The sequence below is a fragment of the Cornus florida genome, unplaced genomic scaffold (assembly GCF_030987335.1).
Source record: "Cornus florida cultivar Cherokee Brave unplaced genomic scaffold, ASM3098733v1 CherokeeBrave_3.0.0_Hap2_Chr11, whole genome shotgun sequence".
Taxonomy (NCBI): domain Eukaryota; kingdom Viridiplantae; phylum Streptophyta; class Magnoliopsida; order Cornales; family Cornaceae; genus Cornus; species Cornus florida.
Window position 1 is genome coordinate 54,772,594 of NW_026775581.1, and position 11,420 is coordinate 54,784,013.

Sequence of the window (11,420 nt, forward strand, 5' to 3'; positions counted from 1 at the left end):
TATATGTTAAATTTTCATTTATTATAATGTGCGCTTAATGAATTTATAAAAAAATTAGGGCAATTCAAATCAAATGGGCAGGAGTTGTTGAAGTTGAAGTTGAAGCTAGAAAAAAGAAAGTTTGAAGATGGGGTCGTGGTTGTGCTTGTTGGATTTCCATGGCTTTCTGAATTTCCTTAGCATAGCCACTTGTTTTTGTAAATTTTCCAATTTGTCATCATAGTAGGCTCGTAAATTTTTTCAATTTCTCGTCATAGTCAGCTTGCATTTTTGAAATTGTATCCTGCAACTCTACACGTGCAGCACATGCCTCCTCATCAGATTTTTTGGCTTTCTTAATGAGTTTAGCTTTACTCGGAGAGGGCCCCCAAACATTGCTTTGTGTAGGCCCCAAGCCAAGCATCCGCACACGACCCCTTCTCTCTTCTCCCCTCACAACGGAGTACAAATCATTGGAACTGTCAATAGGCGAGTCAGAGTATTGGTTTACTTGAAGGGAAAAAAAAAAAAAAAAAATAGCAGCAGCAGCATGTTAGCTACATAGATCCTTAGCTAAAGAGAGCAAATGAAAAATTAAGTTACTTTTGTATAAAGATTTCAGTATCTTATTTTTTACTTTAGTATTTGGTTCTCAGTAGCTAAAGATTTTTTGGTTAATTTAATCAGCAACAACCTAAAAGATCTAGGAACCAACCACCATGCTTGTTACAGGTTCAGGGTCAACCGGTGCTTTTTTGTTATTGTTTTATTTTTTTTGAAAATTTACTTTTTTTTTTTTTTTTTGCTAACTCGTTGATGATGTGATTTCTGTTAAGGCCTCTGGGAGATTTCTGCATATTTTTTGTCAAGCAGAATCAGCACTAGCCAGTCTTGCAAAAAAAAATGTTCTATTTATCCATTTCAATTTCTGTCTTTTGTGAAATAGATGTTATACAACTTCGTCAACAGGTTTTCAAGGGCAAGTGTATCTGTATTTGCCAATAGGAAATAAAATGTAGCTTTCTCTCTTAAAAAAATTGTGCCAGTTTTAGACTAAAAAGTATGGTCTCTTTGCTGTATTGTCTTTGTTAATGTATTTTTTTTAAAGAAAATGAAGTCATAATACAAATAGTAGAAATTGAAAATATCCAAATCAACCAAACGGCATGAGTTAAGGAGTGGTCACAAAGGAAATGATATGATTGCAATCCATAAACGAATAAACTATCACTCAAAATATTTATGGAACATGTTGAAAGAATGAGTTTTGAATGTAGTTAATAATGATTATTTTTAATTGTGGATTGCTTAACGGTGCTTATATATATTTAACATTTTGCGCTTATTAAATATATTTTTGATATTTTCTATTAATTAATGTACATGTACGTATTGTTTTAATAAATGGTAATAGAAATAGTATTGAAAAAGACGTTATTGGTAGATCATTATTGATACTTTTCATTTGTAGATTATATGGAATAGGTTATTAATGTTGTAGTACATGGAAGAGACTGTGTCATTTAGTGATATATAAATGCTATGACTCGCATTTGTAATTTATTTACCATGCTATTTATGATGACCAACTTAAGGATTCAATATGATTTATGGTGTACACTAATGATTATTTTACTTAATCACTACAGAAGTTATCATATGGGCCGAGTGGGCAAATGTAAGATTATTTATTAATTACGTGGTCCACATGATTTGGACATGTGATATATTTCATTAATTAATGGTTAAGTAAATAGATATCAGATTAATATTTTATATTATTTGGTTAACGTATAAATTACTTTTATGATAATTAATTATTGGAGAAGTGTTTTTCTATTTATTCCTTACTTTGATTGAAAGTGAAATTAAGGTTACTAAAAGGAAAACTGATCATCTCTTTGCCTTTATAAAAGTGCATATTCCCATCAATTATGTACGCTAATAAAAATAATATGTATAATGTTTATGTGTGCAAAAGACTAAGAGAGAGAAATCAGTTTCCACACCCTTTGACTATTACAGTTAATCACATTGTTCGTTCTGCAAGAAGGATTTCGATGTTTGGTTTGATCTCAACAAGATTTGCAATTACAGATCGAGGTATTTATATCTAACTACTTTATTTATGCATTATAGCAATGTGAAGATAATGAAGTTTTAAGATATTAGGATTCATATTTATTTGTGTTTAATGGTTTCTATGAATAATTATAGTTTATACAGGTTTTTATTTTTTCTTGGCTCACATTTGAGCTCGGTTATGTTTGGGCCCTTGGATGCATTATCCTACTGTTCCCATTCAGTTCCAGGGCCTGTCGGCCAGCTGGCAAGGCTAGCCAGCTGACTGACAGTGCACTTCGAACCAAACTAGAGAGTTGGGCTTCTGAAACTATCATTTCGGAGTTTCAGCCGGCCGACGTAAAGTTGTCAGATGGCCGACACTATTCTTCCCATCTACATTTGTGACCTTCTTGGGATGTTAGTGATATGGTGTACCGTATGCCTTGGGATAGCATATATATCATGTATCGACTTTAGAATTGACCGTAATGCCCTTAAACGACATCAGGTTTGAGTAATGATTCGGTTAGCGTTTCAGACTTCTAGGTTTGGATCGTTACATTGCACTCGTAACAAAGGGCCACAACTATGGGTGACTCAAAAACAACTCACAGTGCCGCTGAGTGGAGAAGACGTGTGTAAAACAAGAGTTACGCGGGGTGCGGAAACAGTTGATTTTAATTATGATTAACTCCTTTAATGACCTAGATTTGATTATTAGGTTAACTTGCTTAATTTATGATTGATTAAATTGCATGATCAATTAAACATTCACAATCATAAATATAAATACTGAAAAGTAAAACAAGTTAAGTTTAGAGAGATTGCATTAGGATTTTTAGCGAGGAAACTCCAGTTGATAAAATACGTCAACTGTTATGGGAAAAACCTCGTGAACTATGCAGTCCAAAGTAAACCAATCCACTATGTTTGAAACAAAGTATACCGAACTTTGACTCTGACTCACACCATATCGTTCTACACCACACCAACCGCTGACGATCCTCTGGCTTTGCGACTCCTTGTCCAACAACAACTTGATCTCAGGCTTACACTTGATATTTGTAGAAGAGTAGTAGATAGATCAGATAGCACTCCACGAATGCTCTAACCCTTTCAAAGTGTGATAGCGCTTACTTCTGTTCTTCAAGATCTGAACTCGATTATAGAAGAATTAAATCCTGCTTCTCATCTGGAATATCTGAATCTTCAATATAGCTCCGATTCTGATGAGATAGAGAACAACACCACTAAATCACTCATGAATATATGTGTATGTTCTCATAAATAAATTCAGAATAATCAGCTTTGATTTTTTGAATTTTCTCTCTCTAGAAGGCTTTCTCAAATATAGAATTGATTTTCTCTAAAGCCATCATCAACCAATGTATATGACAAAGTTTATATAGAGTTTTGAAAGTCATAATCCTTCAGAAAATATGATAAATTTCGTACATAGAGCTTAGAAGGAAACTGGGATAAAAAAGGAAACATCAGAAGAAGGAAACTGAAAACCTGATGCATCTAGGACTTCTTGAACTAGTTCAACCATCTTGAACTAGTTCAGCCATCTTGAACCGGTTCAAGATGGACAGTAAGGAATCCCACGGATTCTCTGAACCGGTTCAGCTCTCTTAAACCGGTTCAAGATGGTCAGTCTTGAAATTTTAGCATTCTGATGATGTTGAACCTGTTCGATAGATCTTGAATCAATTCAAGATGGACAGAAAGTAAAAACTTGTTCCGAACCTTTCAAAACCCTTCCTAAATGTTCTCACTACCTCTCAAACTTTTTAGAGGGTTGTTCTCATCATCTCGGAGTGTAGTATATTTTGAACACTTAACCTTCTTCAAATCCGTATCTGATCTTTAATTTTCGATATTTTTACATCAAAAATTACAACTAGATCGGACTCGTTTTGACATCGAAATTAGCCAATTACAAAATATATCTCACACCGTGAACTCTAACAATAGTGGTATCATTGGCAATGACACGCCCACTATGGTGAGCATGGTAATGAAGTCTCAGAGACTCAGCATCAGTAACCCTCACGAGCAAGTTCGACGGCTTGACAAGTCATTCAGCTTGACTCCAAGATGTGAATAAGGATCTTTAGCCTATAATTGTTTCTTTGTAAGAAAATTTTTGTCCATACGGAAACAAAGAGAACATGCATCAATTATTTGACACAAAATCTTGTTTCCTAATTTTTGTTTCTGTTCTCTTTAGTGGTCATTGTTTTTGGTTTGATTCAATTCAGGCCTCCTTTCAATCGCCAGATCCATTCTATCTTCCATTTGGAATTTAGTTTAGTTCCGTAGGATCTAAGATTTTGTGGCCAAACAAAATCATATCTGATTTCTATATTCTTTTATTTATTTTTATCAGGATATGTTAACAATGTTATAGGCTTGCCATTAATAAGATGGCATTAATATAGAATAGAAACCTCGGTATGGAATGGATTTTGATTTGGTTGAGGATGCTTATAAATTTTATAATGAGTATGGACGTAGAATTAGATTTAGTATAAGAAAGTAGCATTGCAATAAAAACTTAATCGCAGATGTCTCGATAGTCCAGTGGGTTAGTGTCTCGGTAAACTTTAGAGTGTCAGACTTAGACTTTCTGCATCTGCAAATCTAACTTCTAACACTCCTTGCCTCGTAAAAAAAATAATAATAAAAAATAAAAACATAACCTCCTTGTAAAAAAAATAATAATAAAAAATAAAAACATAACCGGAGATGTATCAAGATTGGTTGGTTGTTCTAAACAAAGATTTTGAGCTAAAGACAGTTGGAATTGTATGAGAAATAACCCTAGGGTTGAGATGAGGACCGATTATGATACCTTAATGCTTGATCAAATAGTGTGTGTGAAAAATATTGGATAATCAAGTTTGTGAAAATGCACAATAATTCATTTGTTATGGCAGAATGTAGCCATATGATGCCTTCACAAGGAGAAATTAGTTGGTTCAAGCTACTGAACTGGAATTGGTTGACATTTCTGGGATATCCCTAAGATCTGCGTATGAATTGTTAGGAAGTCAAGGAGAAGGAAGGAAAACAATTGGCTTCACAAAGTAAGATAAAAATTAAAAATTAAAAATTAGGCATTAATCATGACAAGTTGATTTCATTATTTTGGAAGTTAACAAGAAAGTCAAGCAGCCTGATACATTAGAACTTCGATCATGATCGACAAAGCCCCAGAACCCTTAGTCCCTACTACGATTACCTGATTTAGATCCATTGTTCCAACTTGAACTCAAGAACCATGCAGCCACATAATGCAAAACAACTCAACCCACACTTGTTTGAAGTAATCGGTTTGATTCAATTATATGGTAATGCCATCTTTTCATGTTCCTCCAAGAACCAAGCAAAATCAGGGGCTAGGGTAATGTCATCTTTTCATGTTCAAATTTCATTGGATCGTATAAATTGAAACCAACTAAAATAATATAATTATAAATGAAGGCCAAATGAAAATCTTACATCAACCAAAATGTGGTAATGAGTCTGCAACCAAAATGTAGAAGAGCCCCATAACTCCTGTATGCCTTTTAGCACTGCTATAATTTGATACCAGAACTAGAGTCTCCCCATGAGATATCTTAACAGAGCCGGGTTGTGGATAACAAGTGGACATTCCTACAATATAACCAGCCTCATTTCCTGCTTTATTTCCTTTTCAATATTAGTCGATGTTTAATAATCACATCAAGGTTAAGATATCAACTCTTGGATCGGGGTGAAAGGATGGAGGACAATTAGTTACATGCTTTAGCAAAGAAATTTACTAAAGGAATTTGTAATCTGTGGTACCAAAAAAAAAAACTTCTAAGGCTTGATGCAAGAGTAATATTCACAAACAAATCAGCTCACCTAAATCAAAGGTGCAAAGGAGCATCTTTCAAAGGAGAGAGAAAAAAAAATCTCACAAAGAAATGCAGTTCCATGAGGGGATAGCCACTTTTTCACTCTCACAATAATACTCTTTTGTGGTAAATTTTATGGATAAATGATCGCCATTTTCCCATGATTTTATCTAAGGTAATTAATCATTCATGTTGTTGCCACCATGTAAAGATAGAAAAAAAGAAGAAGCTAACAGCATGTTCCATCTTCTACAATTTATATTGAGAAATTAATGAAATCATCAAATCCTCATGTGGGAATGGAATATTACTCTTGCATCAAGCCTTAGAAGTTTTGTCGTTACAGGCAAAAAAAAAAAATCTAATTAGTGGTGAGACCTATCATTTGATGATACATCTCAGTAGAAAAAAACGACTAATATCATCGAAGAGGATGCTAAGTCTGATAACATACTATGAAAAAACAATATCAGATCGACCAATCTAGTTGATGAGAGTAAAAGAAGACATGGGACACAAACTGGAAATAAGGAGTTAGAAAATCACCTCTTCATAGAGATGCTTACCCTTTTGGTGTCAATGCAACATCATGAGCCCCATCAGTGGCAGTGCAAGCAGCAACTTCATACTCCACCTAATATAAAAAGACAAAGAAACAAACAAGTTAAACATTAATTTCCCCACTTTTTTTTTTTTTTTTTTTTTTTTTCTTTTTTCTGCAAATAATGATAAATGGAGTTATCTCCCAAATCACTCTCTTACAAACTAATTTAACAAGTATCGTCACAGCACTACAATCAACATAATCTCTATGTATGCAATCAAGACCTTAATTTGTAAAATCTACCTTTATACACTTATGTGGAACATCTGCTCTGATAAGGATGCTTATTGTACTTGCACTTAAAGAAAAGGAATTCAGGGCTTGTAAATATGCTCTGATACGGGACGATCTTTTAGTGTCATAATTTCAAAAACTGATGTCAGCATAATTTTAGAAGCCTTTCTATTGATATAGATGCATAATTTAGACCAAACTTAATGACTTCAAGCCATAGAAGAAAAGTTCACTCACCCGGCAATGATGTTATGTAACTCTGTCATCTAACTTCTTCTGCATGTTGGTTACATCAAATATATATATTTTAACAGGCAAAATGAACTTAGACCAAAGTTAATGACTTCAAGCCATAGAAGAAAAGTTCACTCACCCGGCAATGATGTTCTGTAACTCCGTCATCTAACTTCTTCCACATATCCGTTGCATCAAATATATATTTTTTAACAGGCAAAATAAACTTATTCCAATCAACCCACTTCACTGTATATCTCATGTATAGACCTCTCTTGGCACTCTCAAAGCCTCGTCTCACCCTGCATTGTGTCTGATCATAGCAACAACTCAAGCCTCCCATATAACCAGGCGTCAGAGGTTCACCATTTTCATCCTTTGTAACATTATAAAGATCACACCTGCATTCGGTGCAGCCCAACCTATTTTCCACACCCCGCGTATCAATTGCATGGACATTAATCAACCATTTCTCCTCATATCCATTGGGAATTTCTGCTGGATTACCAACTTCTATTCCGTAGGGATCTGGCACATGTGTGGCTGTTCTTCGTGTTTCAGATCCAAGGCCAAAATACTGCCCAAGAGCACTACCACATACATGATACACCAGTGTTCATCACGAAAATAAAATCAGATTCGTTGTCTGGAACTTCTACACTTTTAGGCTGATAGTATCTCACAAGAAGCCAGTGATGGAGATAAGTTTCGTAAAGGGGAGTGGGATTTCCTGCCTCATCAACTACTTCAGCATTGAAACTCATGATGGCAATATGACCTCTTGGAAAGTCAATGTCATAGTAGTACTTGTTTACCACTGATCCTGGTTCCAGTACAAACTTAGGAGATAGGAAGACGGACGATTTTACACCATTTTTAGTACTTATTCGAGCTTGTGAAGTTTGAACACTTAAACCCAATAGGAGAATTAGTAAGGAAAGCAACCAATCTCCAGAACAATGTGCCGTATTTTCTGCGAATGTCAATAATCTCTGGTTAGACAATAAAATTGCTTAAACACAAATATAGCTCTAAAGGAGAGGAGTACTGAAATAAATACATATATAGAAATTTTCTTTCATAATGTCAATATAAATACGTAGAAATGGCAAAATCTTGGCCGGGAAGAGTGAGAATGCTATGAGGGCAGTCACTTCGTACCAAAACTGCCAAAGGTAATAAACACCCTTAGAGGGTCCACAGTGGATAAATAGCAAAAGATGGCCTCATAAACCAAGCCCATTTCCTCATAAACCAAGCAAATCTATGGGGAGGAAGACTGAAATAGTAAATATAGAGAATTTTTAAAGGAAAAAATGTTGTACACTTCAATGCATGTTCATAATGTTTCCAACATTGTCGCGCCATTTGTTTGTTTATATAAGATGGAAGAGTGTAGGAAGTGTTAGATGAGTGTCCGGAATGTGTTGACTAAGTATTTGAGATGTGTCGCCCAAGTGTCCGAAATAATAAAAATTATTTTTAGATTATGGACACGGCCTTGAAATGTTGGACACATATCGGAGTGTCCTTAACACCTTCATAGAAGCATCCATGCTTCTTAGAAGATGGCAAAATCTTCAGCCGGAAAGGGTGATAATGCTATGAGACCAGCCACTTTGCACAAAAAGTGCCAAGGTTAACACCTTTAGCAGGACCACAATGGATATGGCAAAAAAAAAAAAAGAAGGGTAAAGTACACTAACACCCCCTGATGTTTGGCATAAGGACAAATAGATGAAAGTTGTCCTACTTTTGGACAATCACACCCCCTCAAGTTTGATAAAATGGACAAAGACACCCTGACAACGGTGAATTGACTTTGTTACCCTTTGATATAAAATTGATAAATACAATTGACTTAAATACCCTTGAATCAAATAAATTTAAATGGGTTATTGGGTAAAACCCATCTGATAAACCCAAATTTAAATGGGTTACTGGGTAAAATCCATCTAAATTTAAATGCATACACATGCACACAATATATATTGTTTGCCGGAAATGGCGGATTGCAGCGGCCAGGACAAAGGAGATCAAGAGGCTTTTGGTTTTGAGCTTTTGGTATTTAAATGGGTTATATTGCATATGATGTAGGAGGCTGTTCTACTGAGAGCACAATCAATCAAGAGGAGTACGAAATTCATGGTAATAGCTTTGAGCTTGAAGGGAAGCAGTGTGCTAAACCAGTTAAAAAGTTTCCTGAAGAGCCTGCAATTTCAAATTCCAGTAGTAATCTTGAAGTTTTTTGCAATTTCTGTGCTAAAGTCTCATCACTGTTTTCGGCTTCATCTCCTTTGCCGCAAACAACACCTTCTCTACCGCACCGCTTTGGGGCCAACATTTGATGCAATCCAAACACCGAATTGACGACCCCGAGATTTTTTTTGAAAAGATTGGAATGAAAACCCTATAGTTTGACTTTGATTTGGGATGGAATAAAGGGTCAATTAAAGGTAGAAAATACTGGGTTAGGGTTTCGAACAATTTATATATATATACATATATGTATGTATAGATTTGTATGTTTGTGATTTGGTAACTGGTATACAACCCTTCGAACACTTTGGTTTAGTATACACACGGATTTATGAATTGTGTCTCTATGATAGCCTGCCATCACTTAACCCTTCATCATCAATCATTAAATCTTCAAGAACAGCAAGAACAATCCCACTGAAAAACCCTTTATATATATATATATAGATGAAAAGGGTAATTTGGTTATTTAAGTATTTTGATATTTTATAATTAAAATTAATAAAATAGTGAAGGGTAAAATGGACTTTTCATATCTTTTAAGGCTCTGTTTGGATGACAAATTTCACAAGGGGGTGTGGTTGTCCAAATATAGACAAAGTTTCATCTGCTTGTCCTTACCCTAAACCTCAGGGAGTTTTTTTGTACTTTACCCAAAAAGAAAAGAAAAAAAAAAAGAAAGGCCTATTTCCTCACAAACCAAAGAAATCTATAGGGGATGACTAAACCTAAAAAGGAAAAATAGAAAGGGAGATCTTTAAAGATTCAAAAATCCCCACCCTGCCCCATTTGGGGCGGTTATGGAGAACCGATTATGTAAATGGAGACGGAAATGGGGCTGTTTTAAAAACCTGGCAGGTTTTGGGGCGGTTCTGAGGGTGAAAAAATTAAACGCGAAAGGGGAAGGAGAAGGGGAAGGGGAAGGAAATGGGAATGGGAATGAGATCCCTGCCCCAAACCACCCCATTGCCATCCCTAATGATATTGTTTAACTTGTGTTTGGCCTGAAAAAAACGGGTGCCGGTTCCGATGGAACCGGGTGGGCGTGCCAGGAACTGCAGTAGTTCCAAAGAGAGATCCAAACAATATTCGAGAAGGAAGACTGCGGGACCAGGCGATTGTGAAGAGGTCTGGAATGACCACTTCTGGGTTCTTTTTGCCTTTGATAAAGGACTTCGGGATTGTTAACTAGCTAGGAAGAACTGAGAAAGTAATTGGAAAGACTGTAAAATTATCTAATGAAAAGTAAAGCGCAGGACTAAGACTAATCATATTGAAAGTGCATTGCAATGAAAAGTAAGGATAGTATTTAAATGCGTAGTTTGATTGGCGTTGAGCAGACCTTCTAAGTTACAACATCATGCCCTATTTATAGAATTTAGTAATGATAGCTTGCATGTAATCACTTGCTTCCTAAGTTTCCATGTGTCCCATGACTTTGCATGTAACCGCTTGTTTCTTTGGCTGCTATGTGTCCCAAGACTTTCCACTGGAATGTCGTAGTACCTTTCCATTGGAACCGCTCACTTCCTAGGCTGCCACGTGTCCCATGACTTTGCATGTAATCATTTGTAACCACTTATTTCCTAGAATGTGTCCCATGACTTTGCATGTAACCACTTGTAACCGCTCACTTCCTAGGATGTGTCCCATGACTTTGCATGTAACCACTTGTAACCGCTTGCTTCCTTAGCTGCCATGTGTCCCAAGACTTTCCACTAGAATGTCGTGGTAACTTTCCATTTGAATCGACCAGCTTCCTAGGCTGCTATGTGTCCCATGACTTTGCATGTAACCGCTTGTAACCACTCACTTTCTAGGCTGCCATGTGTCCCATGACTTTGCATATAACCACTTGTAACCACTCACTCCCTAGGCTGCCATGTGTCCCATGACTTTACATGTAACCACTTATAACCGCTTGTTTCCTTGGCTGCCATGTGTCCCAAGACTTTCCACTGGAATGTGGTAGTACATTTCCATTGAAATCAACCAGGGTAATCTCCTATTGGAAAGTAGAAAATAAGGGTGTAAACATTGCCCCCCAAATTTAATGTGCCTGATATTCTTTGAAGAATTGTAAGGCATATCAAATTTTAGATGTGAGCGAGAATTTGCCATGTGATATTCTTATTGTTAAGGAATTGCACAAGTAA

The 11,420-nt window shown here is 35.9% G+C and overlaps 1 pseudogene; it reads right to left on the bottom strand.

Moving 5' to 3' along the window:
* Nucleotides 1-217: 217 nt before the first annotated feature.
* LOC132281098 (uncharacterized) lies at nucleotides 218-8,561 on the bottom strand (annotated as a pseudogene).
* Between the last annotated feature and the right edge of the window lie 2,859 nt (nucleotides 8,562-11,420).